Source organism: Panthera tigris, chromosome A3 (assembly GCF_018350195.1).
Source record: "Panthera tigris isolate Pti1 chromosome A3, P.tigris_Pti1_mat1.1, whole genome shotgun sequence".
NCBI classification, from domain to species: Eukaryota; Metazoa; Chordata; class Mammalia; order Carnivora; family Felidae; genus Panthera; species Panthera tigris.
The window spans coordinates 102,750,211-102,768,193 of NC_056662.1; the positions used below are offsets into that span (position 1 = coordinate 102,750,211).

At 51.1% G+C, this 17,983-nt stretch overlaps 1 long non-coding RNA gene across 5 annotated transcripts in view; it reads left to right on the forward strand.

Annotated features, from left to right (window-relative positions):
- The first annotated feature begins 2,034 nt into the window (after positions 1 to 2,034).
- Positions 2,035 to 17,983, forward strand: part of LOC102956089 — a 156,493-nt gene continuing 140,544 nt past the window's right edge. For all 5 annotated transcript variants that reach the window (XR_001510306.2, XR_006215889.1, XR_006215890.1 and 2 more), the window contains exon 1: positions 2,035 to 2,258. This is a non-coding gene — a long non-coding RNA (uncharacterized LOC102956089). The remainder of the gene's footprint in view (positions 2,259 to 17,983) is intronic.

Below are 17,983 nucleotides of genomic sequence, written 5' to 3' on the forward strand. Positions count from 1 at the left end.
CAACGAGAAGAGCTCTGGATGGAAAAGCAATCAGGAATTTAGAGATAACATTCATAGGATTATTCAGCAAAATACTACATAGGGAGGACACAGTCCCAGTGACCTTCCACAGTGAGGGCTCAAACTGTCCTCTGGGAGGAGGCCCAGCTTCAAATCTGAGGCTTTGACCTGGAATATTCCAGAAGGCTCATTGTTAACACTGTTACTATGGAAGGTCCCGCTGCTATAGTGATGAGGCCTCTGGCCGAGTCCTCCTGGCAGGAGGATGTCCCTGCTATGCAGGGACCTACGTTTCTCCCAACCATTTCAAATTTCTTTGATTTATTCCTGGCGATTTTTAAAAAATTAATATATTTTTTAGTTCTCTCCCAGGGATTAATGAGTCGACTTAATCCAAGTCTTCATAAATAAAATAAAGTCTGGCTTTTTATAACCGATAACCCCTGCTTCGATAGCCCCCGCAGACTCCTGGCATCAGGGTGGACTTCCCATGGGGCTGCTGGGCCCCCGCTGGCTAAGATATGTCCCTTGGGGATGACACACGATGATGCTGAAGCCACATCTTTAGGCTGTTCGTGAGTCTGCTGCCCCATCCTTGTTCCCCCTTCTCCCCTAAGGAAATCACTGCAATGAAAACTAGCAGGTTTTCCATTCTCCTGAAAAAAAACAAAAACAAACAAACAGACAGACAGACAAAACCCTGCAAGAAATGAGAATATTTGGCCAGCTGGCACACTACAACGTTCATGGGGAAGTCGAAGCACTTGGTCCTGTCTGATAGAGAATGCCCTACTTTTCCTGTTAAAAGAACCTGAGATATAGGAGTTATGTTTTCCCTAAGACGAATCTAGCTGTAAATGGAAAGTAGATCTTCTGACCCCGCCAGGATGAGGTCCACACTGCTCACAGATGCGGCTGGCCTGGGTCTTTTGCCCCCTCACAAAATGCAATTTCCTTAGTTTCTCTATATCCCTTAGGGGTATCAGAGTGTGGCCTACACAGCAGGAGGCACTAGGTCAAAAACGGTTTAAGAGCATCGGTGTTCACGCACGGTCTTGTGTGTGTCGCCTTCTAGAAGCCACGGTCGTCCTAAAGCAATCACGGCCGCATGTCTTGGCTTCTCAGGAGGCTGCTGAGTATCACATGATCTTGCTCTCCTCTTAGTCTTTCATAATTTAAAAATGCAGGAAGCTGTGGAAGACTGCCCCACGCCCAGTATCATCCCAAAGAAAACTGGGGGGTGGGGGGCAGAGGCTACTCTCTGCTCCTGCGTGTTAACATTCCTCAACAGCTTTTGAAAAGTTGATTGTTACACCTTCCTTTCATTTCTTGGGGTTTTCATATTCGCGTCTGGCGAACGCTGGAAGTCTGCAAGATGGATAGAAAAGGTTTGGTGAGTCCCTTAATCCTAAAAGCAGAACACACACCCTCCTGATAAACAGCTTGGGGGAGATCACGATTTGAGATCCCATGATCTGCTATGTCAGAGGAAGATCTGCAGAAGGAAACATGCACTGAGGTCAGTCTTGCCAGGGTGAAGTAAACCCAACCTCCTTAAAAGAGTAAGACAATATTCCTTTCTTCTCCCTTCCCTGAAATGCCCTGAAAAAGAGGAAGAGGTTCCTTTGGGCTGTGCAACCCAGGACAACGTTTCAGCGTGTATTTGAAATTCAAATGCACATGAGATTCGTGCATTTTATTTTTCCTGTGGCTCAAATCTCCTAAATAAAAAGCATTTCCCCTGGGTCGGCGCTCCCGCCCCCGTGCTGGCGAGGGGTGGGGGGGTGCTCCGTGTGAGGTCAGCGTTTGGGTCACTTTGCCAGGGGCAGGAGGCTGTTCTTCCAGGAAGGCCTGCAGAGACCCTGGGAACGGGACCAGCCCAGCTTGCAAGTATGAAGAGAATGTCGGAGAGGAAGTGGTGGCTGTGAGTCAGCGTGAGTCATCTTGTTCCAATGAGAATGAAGACTGAGGTGTGCGCCCTTTTTTTTTCTTTTTCTTTTTCTTCTTCTTTTTTTTTTCCTTTTTTCTTTCTCTCTCTCTCTCTCCCCTCTCTCTCTCTCTCCCCCCCCCCTTTTTTTTTCCTCTTTGGTCTCAGTCATGGGGACACCATTGGGAATGGAGGGAAGCCAGTGACTGCATGCTCAATGCTTTCTAAGTTGCGCACTGATATTCCAGGCCGGCTGTGCCTGAGCCAGTGTGGGCTTAAGTTCTTCACGGCCCCGGGGCCCTGGAAAGGTGGAGCCAGCTGCTTCTCCCCGGTGAGTAGGTTTCTGTCATTTTTACAATCATTTCTATAGTCTGCCTCAGAGGCTCGGCTGGGTTAAAGCATTGCCCTCTTGGAAGGGACACCGCATTTGAGACTTCGAGGATCCATAACTTTAGAAAAGTTGCTTCTTCTGCCCCCACCCCCAGGACGACTGTATTTTAGGCTGCTTGTCTCAGTCATTAATTGGGATCGTGTAGCTATTCGTTGCATGTTATGCTGTCTTGGAATAGACTGTGATGCTTGGTTGGAAAATAAGGTGTTCCAGACTCCCCTCTGGAGCCCTAGGGAAGTTCAGAGATAGAGGTGGGTGAACCTGTGTTAACCCAGGGCTGCCGAGGCTGGGCCAGCTTCTGCTTCTCCGAGGTGAAGGAAGACAGCCCCCTGAGACATTTTCTGGCTGCATGATCTGAGCCGCCCAGTTTCTAGTGCAAGAAATACGACAGAGAGGCAGAATTCTGGCTTCCCTCTCTATGGGTGTATGACTGATTCTGGGAACGTAGTTTATGCCTTTTCCTTTTGCTCGTGACTGAATATCACTAACTGTGGTAAAATCAGAAAGAAAATGTGCTGGGGGCTGGGGGCTGGTGGGCTGGGGGCCTGGGGGGCCTGGCGGCCTGGGGCAGTGGGAGAGGATTGGATAGTTGAGCCCTTGAGGCCTGATACGACCTTGATATGCGTTTCTCAGCCTGTTACTATTCTGATGAGACTTAGCCTTACAGTCAAGGAAACTACAGGAAACTTTTTTTTTTTTTAAATGTCATTCTAGTTACTGTAAATGAAACGGTTAAAATGTCATAAATACCTTGTGATAAACATTTTTTGAATTTGCTTAAAAAAACTGCACATCAGTAAGCAGGGGATGACAGGGAGCTTTTTCAGTAGGGTCATTTGAGTGTGTGGGCTTTCTGGGTTAATAATGAGTCAGCACCAATTGCTAAAATTGGAGCACCTCAAAGAGCACATGCGATCTGCCCCCGGGCACAGCACGGTGGCTGGCTGGCCCCTCCAGGACGTTTGGGCTGTTTGGTCTGTGGTTAGAATCGGCTTTGGGTGCGTTCCCTGTTCTGTGACCCCCACCCCCTCCCAGCTTTAGTCCCAGCCCTTCCTTGTGCCCCTGCGAGGCCCCTTTGCTAGCAGGTCCCTGTGCTGAGACCCTCCCCTTTGGATGATCCTTTTTAGGGAGGGTCTGCCTTGACAGAACTGGTTGAGCATACAATTTGTTAAGTTAAAAATCCAGAGCTGGTGAAGGGCTGGGACAGCCCAGGGTTAAAAGCTGCCTCTGTTGTCGCATGACATCACACTTGCTGGAGGACCGAGTGGCGCAGGGAGCGGGTCACTGCTTGAGCTTCAAAGCTGGCATTCTGCAGGTGACACATAGCGGGGGGTGGGGGGGGGTGGGGGGTGGGAAGGAAGGGCGCGTCACCTTAAAATCAGAGAGTAGGATTCCGAGGAAGAAAATCTCCCTCGAATCTTACTCTTTTTATCTGTAAACTGAGAACTATGTTAAGGAAAACAAAATTTTTTAATAACTGGGGTTGCAGGTGGGCGGCTCAAAGGCCAAATGCAGTCCTGTGTGAGCCTACCCCCACCCCCATCAAATTCTGTTCGCCCGTCCAGGATTGGGTCTCTGTATTCAGCTGACTCTGGTGAGGCCCCCTATTGTTTAGATCACAGGCCCTGTGAACCCTAACGTGGCAAGGCTCTGATGGCCTTGGCTTGGAAGCCTTGGGCTTCTGGACCATGACATTCAGAGGCTGCTGGGAGGGCTCGGAGAGGTAGCATCTGTCCAGTGCTTGCTTCCAGTAGGGCCTGGACACAGAAGGAACCCCATCGATGTTAGAGCTCTACTGGCTTCCCTCCTTACCTGGACTCTGAAGGTATCTGGGCTTGTGGCCCCTGAGCAGCGCTGTGATGTTTCCAGGCAAGATCCTGTGATTTCAGTGTCCTCGGTGGCAAGGCTGAGAGTCTCGAAACTCAGGATCTCAGCAAGGCACACACCAGGGATTTCCGAGGTGGGATCCCAGCCCACTCTGTGTCTCTCGATGAGTAATCTATGTAAGTGCTCAGAGAAATGCCATCTTCATGGAGAGCAGAGCCCAAAAAGGCGAAATTCCCTAGGCCGTGCCTCAGTGGTTTGTTCACACTAGCACATTCTCTTGTCCCCATTTCAGAGAACATGCCAGGTATCAGACGGGTGTTTATCACCGGCTCCCGTGTCTTAATCCTCCTGGATAAACGCTGTTGGGAAGGAGATATAAGCCTGCGGTGAACTGATATGATCACTCTGATAATCAGGAGAGTCATGTAAAAAAGGCCAGAAATAAGGCCACGGGCAGGTCTGAAAACAGAGCATTCATTAATACGATTTGCTGCTTTGTCATATTTTCCAACTACCAAAAGATGCTGATTCTAAGTGAGGGTGCAGGCAGGGAGTAAGAAAAGAAAGATAGAAACTGGGCAGATCTATTTTAAAAGGACACCTACTGCAAAAAGAAAATGCTGACAATTTGATGACATTTGGAAATTGCCCAGTGCCCTGTGGTCATGGCTCCCTCAGCTTAGAGACTGGCCTATTGCTGGCCGGCCCTGTCGACCACCCCGCACCCTTCGGCAGCACCCCAGCCTGGGCTCTGGTTACCTCCCTCCAGGTTTTCACGGTCCCTGACAGTTGTCCCCACTAGCCGTTGATGTACAGAGAGCTCACCCTCATGCTGGACAAGCTGCTGAACTTCTTGGGGTCTCACCATCCTCATTTGTGAAATGGGGTTAATGAGACGACGAGCCTCTTGGGGCCTTGGAAAGATCGGTGATGCTTAGCACACAAGTTACAAGGGGACTCGGCAGCTGCTAAGTACATATCCACTGATTCAGACATGCACTCAGACACCTTTCTACGTCTACCTGGGCCCCGGGCCCTGGGGGTAGCCATAAAGAATTGGCTTTCATGCTCCTGGAGTGAGATCTCATCTGTGTCCTGCTCTGATTTGTAAGACCTTTATTGATTTGGTAAACGGAGGTGCTTCAGGGGTCTCTCCAGGAAAACCCGGGGTTCTAGATGTTGTCACTATCCTCACTGCTATGACCACCATCGTTTTTATCGGTAACATCCTCGCGATGAGAGCAGCTCCCCCTTCCTTCAGCCCAACCACATGGTAGTAACTTTCTGTGCATTTCCTTTAACCCCCTGCCCCCAACGCGCACACGTACCCACCCTGGACGACAGGAAGGATGGCCAGTTGCTCAACCTATTCCAGGTACGGGAGTCCCAGGCAGGTGTATCAGACGGAGTGGCTGCTTCAAGATGTGCATGGCTGACGGGGGCGGGGGGGGGGGGGGAGGGGGTCTTCGCCTCCATCAGGAGAGGAGAGTCAGGAGACACAGGGGGCCAAGAGGGCGCTGTCTGTAATCCAGCAGACTGGGGCCACAGGCCAGAAAATCCAGGACCACTGGCCTCAGACCTGCTTCCAGGGTGGAAGCAGCTGGATGCTGTCCTCATGCTTCCTGTCTAAAATGAGCTGCAGGCAACTTCTGGTGATTTGAAAATCATCGCAGTATATGGAGGTGACTCATATTGAAAACATTAAGTAAGGTACACTTAAAACTAAAACCAGGGTGAGCATAACATGGCCTTTCCTTGCCAATTCTGAAGATATCCAAGATCACGCGGTGCCCCAGAAGCCAAATCTTTACGCTCATTCTTCAGGTGTCCGAAAGAAGGGACCACATGGGTCCCTTTGCTCAATCAGCCCTCTCTGGTATTGCAAAGTCAGGCATCGGGTGCTTTAGACCTCTCTTTTCTGAGAGTTTAGGCTTTGGCTGCTGAGCATGGCTGTCTCAGTTAGAAACGGTGCCACTTTGTGGGTGGTTTTCTCCCACAGCGGTTACCTGTGCCAAAATCCAGAAGCCCCTTTTTGTTCACAGCGTGGTGGCAGGGGAGTCGTGTGAGTCGTGTGCCGGGCCCAGTGCTTTGGGGCAGAGCTTGGGTTCCTCACAACTTCAAGAGGGTTCTGGTTAGACCACAGAGCTCAGGCAGGGAGAAGCCAACAGAGGATCAGAAGGAAGTTGGGTCCACCGGAAGGAGGAGAGGTTGGGAGGCTTGATGACTCCTCTGATTAAAAAAAAAAAAAGAAGAAGAAGAAAAACAATAACCATCTGGTTTTATTGCATCTTTTATAATCAAAAAAGCTAATGGTGATGGCAAATCTTATCCATTGCGGTTCTCCTGCTTAACTTTTGCATTTAGGATTGATTGCCCTGCAACTGAGGGCTTCTGCCCCAGAGGCTTTTAGCCTTTCCCTCCATGCTGTCCTTTCAAAAATTTATCATACTTATAATATTGGAATTTTTAGCAATGGCAGAAATGTATCACTTTAGCTGTTCTCCCTGGACAAATCTTTCATAGAGTGTGAGAGGGATGCATGGGTTTCTACCAATGTAGACAGATATAAAGGAAAACTTTACAAAATAACAGTGGCTCCGGCAAGTGTCAAGCTTGCTTTCTCTCAGACAGAAAAAGATTGGAAGCAGGCTGCCCAGGGTGATGGTCAAGGGGCAGCTAGTTCATTCATCTCTCTTTTCTGTTATCATTAGCATCGACTTCCTTCCTCAAAGTTATCTTATGGTTTAACACGGCTGCTGGAACTCCAGCCATCGCCTCTGCATTCCACATAGGAGGAAAGAGGAAAGTGGAGGGATAAAAAGCTAAGCATCCTAGACATCAGGCTCCTTTAAAGAGCTTTCCCAGAACCCCCAACTAACCCTTTCTGCCTACATCTTTTATTGGCCACTGTTTCTGTACGGCAGCCAGAGGAATATAGCTTTTTAATTGGGAACATTGCTGCCCCTGACAACGTAAGGGTTGTTGACAACACAGGAAGTAAAGGAGAATGGATATAGGACAGACAACAAGCAGTCTCCACAACAGAGTGCGCCAGAAGACAGCTAGATTTATGCTTTACAGCATTTAGCTCCTCTGGGACCAGGGTCTACTTTGTGAAATAACCACATTAGGCTCATCAGAAGAACTATCAGGAGGAGACTGGCTTCAAGAGCCCCGAACAACTTGGAGCGGGGCATTCAACGGGACAGAAATCGCTTGCTTTTTGTATTAGAGTCACATAAGATTTCTTTTCATGCCTGCATTAGCAAATATTTACCATTTCCCCAATAAAATAAAGATAATTCGAACACTGCTTTGTTTCCTGAGTGCTTGCTCGATGCCGGGCGCTGTTCTGGATGCTTTGCAAATATGACCTTACTTAAGTTCGCACAGACCTGTGTGTGGCAGATTACCATTATTGTCCCCATCAAGCAGACGAGGAATCTGGGACACGGAAGGGTTAGGGGTGATGGCAAAATTACACTGTTAGTAAGGAATGGAGCTTGGCTTTGAACCCAACAGTCTGGTTCTTTGACCCAGGGATGCGGAGGTGAAGCGGGCAGACCAGGTCTTTCCCATTTGTCTTTCTGGTGAAACAGACATGAGCCCAATAATGTCAGGCTGCTGTCAGTGCCCCAGCGGAAGGGCGCAGGGAGGTGGGGCGCCCTCACGTCTCGCAGCACCTCCTGCCTGGAGGGAACTCAGTCCAAGCTGAGCGTTCTTTCCCCCACAGAGCACATACCAGGAATCTCAGCTATGTCTGGGTTCATGACTCACCCCCTCCCTCGCAGCCAGCTTTTCCAGAGTCAGCTCCTGAGTCAGGACCACGCCCTTCCAGCCCCGAGGATACAGACGGGGCTTCATCCAGACTGGGCTTCAAAGCTTCGGCAGCCGTCCAGCAAAGAGCAGAATGGCCGAAGTAGAAAAGTTTCGGTTCCAAGGACACGCAGTGTATTCACATAATTCAACCTGCGCGAAGGCCAGAGAAGGTGAGCCTGTCACACCCTCTGCTCCACACGACCCCGTTATCCGGTGGCACAACCAGGGCCACGAGGATGCCTGAGAACAAGATGGATTTTTCGGTAAGGGGCGTCTGCTTAATTCTACCTCGGACCAAGTCCCCTCCTGTGTTTTGCTTGGCACCGTCCCAGAGCCTTACTCCGTGCCTCCATTTTCCTCCTCCAGCTCCTTTACAGACAGACAGATGGACTGGCCAATGAAACACACAGGCTGCGGTGGGTAGTGGGGATTTTAGGAAAGCTCCTTAAAGGAGCCTGGCATCTAAGAGGCTTAACGTTTTGTCCCCCACTTCCCTCCGTCCTCCTGTGTGGAATGCAGAGGTGATGCCTGGACCTCCAGCAGCCTCCTTGAAGTCAGAAGACAACTTGGAGAGAGCAAGCCAGTGCTAACGACGGCAGAGCAGGCAGATAGTCACAGGGCTTTGCCTGGAGATGTAAACTATTTTTGGAGCGGGTTTACCTGCATGATGCAGAGGGAGGTATGAGAAATCACTGCTGAAATTCAATCTGTAGGTCAACCAGGAGGGTCTGTGGGGTGCCAGTTCCCTTTGTATGGAGCTGTCTTTTATGCCTCTGGTATAAGGAATGAGGAAGGACTCAGGGCTGCATCCCCGGGTTATGGACTTTAGTGGCCCCTTCCTCATGTGAGAACATATGATGACCGTCTTGGTATAAAGATGAATGTCATGCAAACGGGATTCATTGTTATGTATTCATATTCACTACGTTCAGGTTTTTCTTCTGATTTTGAAATAAATGGAAACATTTGATTTGCAAGAGTATTATGCAGAGGGTGGCCCCGGGAGGGCAGAGGGCAACCACAGGAGGGCCTCCAGAGAAGGGAGCATGGGGGCTGGTCCCTGGAGGGGCGCCTCTGGATGGTGGGTGGCCCCGAGCAGCCTCTCTGCAGACGGCAGGTGCGCCCGGCTTCTCCTGGGGTCTTGATGAGCCTCAGCGGCCACGACACTCCTGTCACCTCTGGAAATGATACTGAGGATTTTCAGAGCAGATATGTCCTTCCTGTGCCACCTTTCCCATTGTCCCTCATCTCCCCTATAATTGCTCTGCGTGTCCAGTTGTCTTGTTCAGGGGCAGCAATTTCATTCTACAGGGTTAAGATATCAAAAATCTAACACTCCCTTATTCCCGAAGTCTCTACATTATACCAGATCTGCTTTGCACTCACGCTGCTGCTATGTTACCCCCTCAACCTGGCTGAGGGCACATTCAGATTTGGTCATTCTTGGGGATCTCTGTCCCAATGCTCCTGGCATCATCACACAGCCTCAGGGCTGTGAGGTGCCAGAAAACCGGAGCGGGGCAATCTGCGATCCGAGGTGGTCACCACCATTCCCACATTCCCACTCGACACCTAAGACCCAGCACCTGTGGGGCTGCGGAGTTGGTCGGGGGCCCCTGCTGCAGCTGGAGGGGCCCGCATGACCTGGTTGTCTGTCCCTGAATTTAGGCCCCTTCTGGAAACGTGCCTCTGCTTTCCTGACCATGGTGTGAGCTCCCAGCCTGTGCAGCTGAGGAGTATCCGGTGGGGGGGTCCCCCTCTACATGCCTCGTCCTGTCTGCTAACTGCTGCTGGGCCTCTCGTAACTTGGAGCCCCCCATCTTGGTGTGGGGGGGGGTGGTAAGAAGGAACAGTGATGGCAGAGCACCCTCGAAGGATCAGGGAACAACACTGTCCAACCAAACTTCCTGTGATGATGGAATGTTCTAGATCAGTGTTCACACGTAGCCACAAGCCACCACGTGCGGCTACTGAGCACTTGAAAAGGGGCCAATGCGACTGAGGAATTGGACCTAAACTTCTATTTTATTTTGATTAGTTTCAGATTTCAATGCCCAAATGGCCACATGTGGCTAGTGGCTGCCATATTGGAAAGCCCAAATCTAGAGCATGTTTTCCTGATCTGGGCAGCTTTGAAACATGGGCCATCGCCCTGAGGACAGATGTGGTACTGGTGTGAAGGGGTGAAGTTGAGCCTGGCTCTCAGTCAGTCCTCAGCGAGGTGGAGAGCTTCTGGGCCAGGAACTATGGGCCAGGCAGGTAGGGGGCCACCAGTGCCCCTAGGGCAAGACTTGTCCCCCCTTCTGGGCATAAAACCTGAGTTGGGCCTTCAAGGTCTCCAGTGGCCCAGAAGAATGACCTGCCCAGCAGGTAGCCCAGGCTGGGCACCTGATATCTAGAGCATTTCTGCCAGTTGTGTTGATGGTTTCTTCAGGCCTCACCTGAGGCCCACACGACAGACGTTCCCGCCTTGCGGTACTTGATCCTGCACATTCCTGTCTGGGGAGACGCATCCTCATTTTTGTCTGCGTGGAGCTGTTCCAGGGACTGACCAGAGTGGCCTAAGGGAAGCCTCAGGCTTGGTTCCTGTCACTGTCTTTCTACAAGTCCCCAAGATGTGTCTTTTGACTCTTTCGGCTTTTTAAGGGAGAAGGATTAGCCCATATTCAGCCACGACAGACAGGAAACACGCAAGCAGCCGGGAGATACGGTGAATGGGCGGAAGATCGCACACTCAGGCCCCAGGCCCGTGCCCCTCCTCCCCTCTGCCCTGTTCCACTGCAGCATCACAGCACAGCAAAATGATGCTCCCCCACGGTGCCCCTGAAGTCACCCCCAAATTCCAGGACTTTGCTTCCGGCCGCTCCCCCAGGCACGGTGCTGTGTGTTCTATTCCACGGACCATCTGTCAGTGGGGCGGCCACGAGCCACCCGGATGAAGCCGGCTCGGCTCCGCCAGCTTCTCGCTGCCCAGCGCCCGTGCCTGCCGGCCTCAGTCTCTTAACCTGTGAAATGGGAATATAGGAGTCACTGCCACAGAGGGCTGCTGTGAGCATGAAAGGGGTCAGTGCCTGAAGAAGTCTTAGCAAAGTGCTGCCCACAGTAGGTGTTACAGGAAGAGCTGTTGTTATTGGAATTGCTGCCTTTTTGCTGTTTGTTCCTGACCACAGACACCTTTCTCTGGGCCCCGGATCTCCACCCAGCAGTGGTCCATCCGCTCCAACTCGGGCATCCGGGGAATCCCATCATCCTGCCTCCATGTTTCATTTTCTCCAGGCCCCAGGCAGCATGAGCTGTATTATCTTAGAGCTCGGGAGACTGACTCGATTGTCCAGGCCTTCAGTACTCTTCGAGTGTGTATTGAGACCTATGGAGGCAGGGGATGAGCAAATGTGGTTGCTAGAAGGGCTGCTGGAGGGAGGTGCAGGTGGCGTAGGCCACGGGCCCCTCCTGTATGGGGGGGGGGTCTCTGAGGGTCCCTCGAAGGGTCCCTCCATTTGAGTGAAGATCTGAAAGGGGTCAGTTTGTGCATTTTTGTGTCGCTTTGTTTTCTCTGCATGGATAGGGCAGCTAGGGTAGGTCCCTGGCTCCCCCTGGCTAGCTGTGTGACCACAAGTGAGTCACCAAGCGTCTCTGATGATCTGTGGAGGGTGGTGAGGTGACCCACCATGGCGAGTGCTCAACAACCCAACTTGGAGCCATCATCATTAACAGGACACTCTTCACTGTGCATCAGGAGTTCTCCGGAGTCAAAGGGCGCTGCTCACCACAGCAGTCCCTCTATGTGAGCCCCAAGAGGGGCCATTTAATCTATACTTAAACCCCTTCTTTCCTTCCGGAGACAGCCCGGCCCATCCCTGCAAAGCACCCACTGAGAAGATATTCCATAAATAATCCAAAGCTTGTTTTCTGGTATTTCCACATTTTGGACCTCCCTCTGCCCCCCTGAAGCCATTCGGTCATATCCGTGGTCATAATTATGGTCCTAATTCAGCACATTCGGTAACATTCACTGAGCAATTATTCTGTCCCAGAAACAGCTGAATAATAACATGAGCCCCGGCTTCTTCCACGATGAGCCCTTCCAGCTGCGTGGCTGTCACCGCTGTGTTCAAGCTCTCCCTTCTTTCCGTGGTTCCTGAATGTGTGCACTGAGGTGTTCGGCAACCTTGACCCCGTGCTGCCCTTCTGGTCACGGACGGCAGTTTTTGGCCTCCCGCCCTCAGATGAGTACAATGACCCCCCTTGTCCTGGATGCTAAGCTGAGGTTTGGGGCCAACCCATCCATCAGCCCCCACACTGCACTTGTAGTCGGCTTGCCTCCCTGCCTCTTTGTGTGGGGCGTGTGCAAAGCCACATCTCCCTCCTTTTGCACTTGGGTACTGACTTCTTTGTTGGTCTCTTAATTTATTTTTTAGCCCAAGTAGAACTTTACATTATCCTTGGTTGAATCTTCTAGAATTAGCCCATATAGTCTCCAACATGAAATGTGAAGCTTTACGTCATCTGCAAGTTAGAGAGGTGTTTCTCTTAAGTCTTCACCAGAAGACTGTTGGGATCCGTGTAGACCAAGAGCAGAGAAGGGCGGCACTCCACTAGCGATTGTCTTCAAGGTTGCCATCCTGGGGCACCTCACGGACAGCTCACCTTGCCGTGCAGGTTTCACCGATGCTGACGATAGATGGCGAAACATGTCATATAATCAAATGTGTGATGGGACCCCGTTGACAAACGGGGCAGGTACTGATAATTTAGACACTCAGCCAGACTTCTCCTGATGGGTAGCCTTACCTCCTTCTATCTCGTTCCCTCCTCCCCCATCCTCAAATTCTGGCAGGTTTTGGCGAGGACAGCTAACCCTGGGGCCTGCTGTTGGATACCAGCAGTTAACCAGCAGTTAAATCTAGAACATTTAAACGCTCAGTTGTTGGGGGATTGTTGCTTTAGTTGGTTATGCATAGTCACATCCTCAGGGGTTGTGGGTTGGATGCATTCGATTCCAGATATGTGTGAGATATGCCTTTCAGATAGGCCACTGAGCCCGGCCTGACACATGGGTGGCTGTCTCTGTGTGGCGGTCCTTTTGAAGTCCCCAGAAGTGCCTGCTCTGGGGAGGGGAGAGGAGAGACGCAGAATGAATACAGACTGCCACCCAGCAGCACAAGAGGTGACTGCAAACGAGAATGCTCCGGGTGAGAAAGTGAGCCACGCAGTCACTGTCTCACCTTCCCAAAGTGGGTATCACGTGCTCTGTGTTCACTGACTGAGTCCGTCACCAGGGGCACTTGGACAGAATGGAAGCAATCACTCGAGAGAGGCCAGATTACACTGTCTTTAGGAAGTGCTGCCCCCCTCAGCTCATGCCCCCCTCCCCTTGCCCTCTGGTTGCCAGAATTATTGGAATCTTCCAACTCTAATTTCTACCACTCTGTGAACACGAAGAGCCAGTGGCAAGAGACGGACTTCTTATTCAAATGGAAATTGTTCTCCAAGTTTCAGGAAAGAGAGGGTTCCAGAACTTTCTGAGCCAACAGATTCCAAAGATCATTACAGTTACTCGGTGCTCTGCTGGTAGAAAAGGGGAGCCCCCTGGTTCTCATGTTGGAGGTTTTAATTTATATCTTGTGCAGGACTTAGGGGAGATTAACCATGCGGCTTAAACCGTAGGTAGTAAATCAATTCGATTTTGAAAGGGCCTCCTGGCAGCAGCAGGGGATGGAGAAACGAATATTTATGGAGCGTCTCCCATAGGCCCCGTGTATGCTGGCTGCTTTCTATCCATTAACTTGTTCAACCCCCATATCCATCCCACGAGGGCTGGCAACTATTCGCCCATATTGCAGACGAGCAGACTGAAGTTCTTGAGAGTTTCAGGGTGCACAGCTCTGCAGAGCCAGAATTCCCACCAGCCTCCCCCAAAACACCACGAACCTCTCAGCGGGCCAGATGTCAGGCCTTGTGTGGCATTCTGTTTCCCAGGACCGCATCCAGATTAAAGCCTTTGCGGATGGTTCAAATAAATCATTCCCAAAATGGAGGACAACTTTTTTTTTGGAACCTGAGCAGCTCTTGCACGACCTCAAGGAATCTTGCTGGCAACTCTGTGATTAGTCGTGGGGGGCATCCTCCCGCCAGGGGCACCTTGAGGGACTCACCTGGAAAAGGGCCCTCATCGAAGGTGACACCGACTTTCAGCTGGTTCTTTTTGAGGTCATATGAATGTCTCTTTTAATCTGCAAAAGTGACTAGGGAATAGAGTTTCCAGCTTTAATTAATTTCTTGAATAAGGTTCAAAAGTGAAAGTAATTAAGAAGGGGTCTGGTGAAAAGCGCCCTCGCCCCACTTCTCCTACTCAGTTCCCATTGACCTCTCCTCTGAAACCCTTCTCTTTGTTGTTTACCTGTCCGGAGTTTCTTTATGCAAATGCAAGCAAGTAGTTGAATGAATCTTTTTCTTTTCTTTCCTACTTTTCATAAAAACTAGCACAATCGTTTTTACTGTTAAACCACTCTTGGGTTCTCGAGAACACCAGGTTGTATGTTCCTTGCATTTGGGGCTGCTGAATTTCAGAGCTAGTGGGGTGGCCACGCTTCCCCGTCTCCAGTGTCCTGAGGGTGAGGCATGCGCTTGTCCAGGCATTCGAGGGACAGGCGGGCACGCAGGGAAGGCACCGCGTTCGAGCTCCTGTCCCTAGCAAAGCCCCAGGGGGCCAGAGCGGGGAGGGCCATCGTGGGGGCTCTGAGATGCGCTCTAATGGCCTGGGACCCCATTCCCCGGGGTGGCGATCTGGCAACTAGCCAAGGGCCAAAAGTGAGTGGTGACTTGGCCGCCCTGTGTTCCATGAGGGTCCCGGGTCCCCACAGTCAGCCTGGCAACAAATTGTATTTATAAAAGACACGGAGGAGATGATGGAGGTCGAGAGCTGAAAAAAAAAAATCCATCTCAGAATTCTTTTAAACAATTCCCTCCCCTCCCCCTTCACCAGTGACAGCGTGTGCTCTCACTACGCCATGAGGCACCCAAGTGGCCATGGCTGACGTTTCACAGCACCTTCTCTGGGCCAGGCACTATTCCAAGTGTCACGGAGTAACCCTCAGTGATGATCTCCATTTTTCAGGGAGGAAGCTGGGACTGTGGTCACTTAGCTAACAAGTTGGGGAGCCAGAGTTCAGGCCAGACAGCCAGCCGCCCAGCCACAGCTGGTTTCTCACGGCAGCTCCTGGGCCCAGGAGGCTTCCTGGATTTTACTCTCAGGGCACCCACGGGGTTGAAAGACAGAAGGCAGCACAGAGCCCAGGGGGGCTGGACGTCCGCACTGAGGCACGACAGACAGCCTTGGGCCCCTGTCTGGGCGGCCCCGCTTCTTTCGGAGGACTGGCTGGCCAGTAGCCTCCTTGAGAGGCACATCCTGACCAGGACCGTCTCCACCGGCAGCAGCATTTTGAGCTGTATGGAATTCTACACTTTTAACAACCTTTAATTTAACTCTTAGGGTAGACATCGACACTGACAGAAAAGAAAGCACATGTGTTTTTAAGAAGGCAATTTATTTTCAGGGGAGAGAGTCTGGGGGGAAACACTGGCAGGAGAAATAGCAGAGACTGTGAGTAGAGATCCAGACCCTGTGAGTCATCATTCAAGGCCTCTGTGTGTGTTACGGGCTGAATCGTGTCTCCCCGAAATTCACATGTTGAAGCGCCCCCCACCCCCCGCCCCGAGTAACTCAGAATGAGACCTTATTTGGAAGTGGTGTCATTGTAGACATAATTAAAGATGAGCTCATCGTGGAGGAGGGTGGCCCCTTTTCCAACATGGGTGGTGTCCTTACAAGAAGGGGACATTTGGACACAGACGGGCACACACGGAGGATGTCAGGTAGAGACTGCAGTGGTTCTGCCATAAACCAGGGAAGCTGGGAGGGAGGCTGGGGTCCGATTCTCTCCCTGGCGCCTTCAGCGGGAGGGTGGCCCTGCCAGGGCTCGGGCTTCTTGCCGGCCGAACTACTAGACGCATTTCCGTGGTTTGAGTTTATGGTAGTTTGTTACAGCAGCTCAAAGAAACTAAAACGGTGCACACGCTTCCAGATGCGGAAGGAGGCTGCTGGGAGCCGGTTTCCACCCCAGGTCCAGCTCAGCCCGTTCCCAGGCGGTCCTGGTTTATCTAAACAACTAGGACGTTCTCACTTTGTTTTAACTTTTCCTGAACTGCAGAAACGCGGAGGTCCAAAAGCGGAATTTGGTCTTTACGTGAGCTTTTTAAAAAGGGGGCGGTGGGTGGGGTGGGGGGAGAAAAAGAGAGAGCCACAACATCTTCATAGGTGACGGGATCCATGCTCTGGTGGGCCGTATGATGTGTCCCCAGGCAGGGCCAGCTTCCCGGCCACGGAATCCACGTGAGCAGAGCTCGGTCTAACCTCACTCCGAGGACCTCCCCCACCAGCAATCGGCAATCGGAACTTTCACCCGCGTTGTCTCTTCCCAGTCCTTTCCCTTCCACCAATGTTCACACGCATCCCTCCAAGTTACAACTTACGGAGCAAGCAGGGAGGCTTCTGAGGGCAGGGAGGTCACACTTTCCGTGGGGACTTTTCGCCGTGTTTCCTAGTTATTGAACAAGGGCGACTGTGAGCCTGACACAAACATGGCTTTGACAAGCAGTTCAGAAAAACAGGAACCGCCAATTCATGAGAACTTAAAGAAAAAAATAGTTTAAAGAACTGAGAAATTGCCACATTATAGTGAAAGAATGTCAGGTTTTGGAAATGACAGAAACGAGCAATTTTCACCTCGAAAACCTGGTGGAGTCAGTTACACAAGACGTAACCACACACAAACACGAGCATTTCTTATAATATAAGGGCATTTACAGTCAAGAGTATTTCATGGAAAGTTATTTTAGTAGCAAGGGTAGCCTTCAGCAATGAGTATTCGTCAAGAGAGTGAAACCCTGACTTCAAAGTCAGGAGGCAGCGTCTGAGTGCACTCGCAGGGTGCACCGGGGACTGGGGGATTGGGCCCAGCCAGGGGTTCGAGGCAGCTGGAGGCGTTGAGTCTCTGCTCACACGTGTGCTGGCTGGGATCCCCTTGTGACCCGGCAGGGCACACCCCCACTGCTGGGGCCCCTGGGTCACTGCAGTTTGCTATAAGAGCCAGCTTGAACATTTTTCAATAATTCTTTTATTGTAAAATTGAGGGCATTATTTGCTGCGGGGAAAATGGCATGCAAACTTGTGACCGTGGGATGTAAACAGCCTATTACCTTAAGGTAGTATTTGAAGAAAATATAAATGCACCAGGTGGAAAGTGTCCAAAGGGTGGAGGTGCTGTGTGACTGCCCCGGGCAGAGAGAGGGCTCGGCTGGGACCCGGGTGGCGTGCTTGGTCAGCCGTCTGGACACCAGGTGCGGGACTGTAGGTCCCGCTGGTGTGGGTGTAGGACACCCACAGGTCCCCCCGCAGAGCAGCCTGCTGTTCTCACTCAGGCTTGTTTTCTTCCAGTGTTGCCTGGGCAATCCATCACATAATTAAAGTTTCTTCAAACTGTCGAATGCTACAGTTCACGCGGGACTCTTTGCCCCAAATTTGTGGTCACCTTACTTTGCAGCTACATACAATTGGTATCTCTTCAGAAGGCTCCGCCTCTGGGGGTGGATTTAAAAGTGGCCCTCCCTGGGGCACCTGGCTGGCTCCGTCGGGGGAGCTCTCGACTCTTGATCTCAGGGTTGTAAGTTCGAGCCTCACGGTGGGTGTAGAGATGACTTAAAAATAAAATCTTCAAATCTTGCCAGAGAAAGACAAATACCATATGATTTCACTCATATGCGGGATTTAAGAAAACAAATGAGCAAAGGGGGATAAGAAGAGAGAGAGGCAAACCAAGAAACAGACTCTTAACTATAGAGAACAAACTGGCGAGTACCAGAGGGGAGATGGGTAGGGGGATGGGTTAAATAGGTGATGGGGGTTAAGGGGTACACTTGTGATGGATACAAGTGTTGAATCACTCTGTTGTACGCTTGAA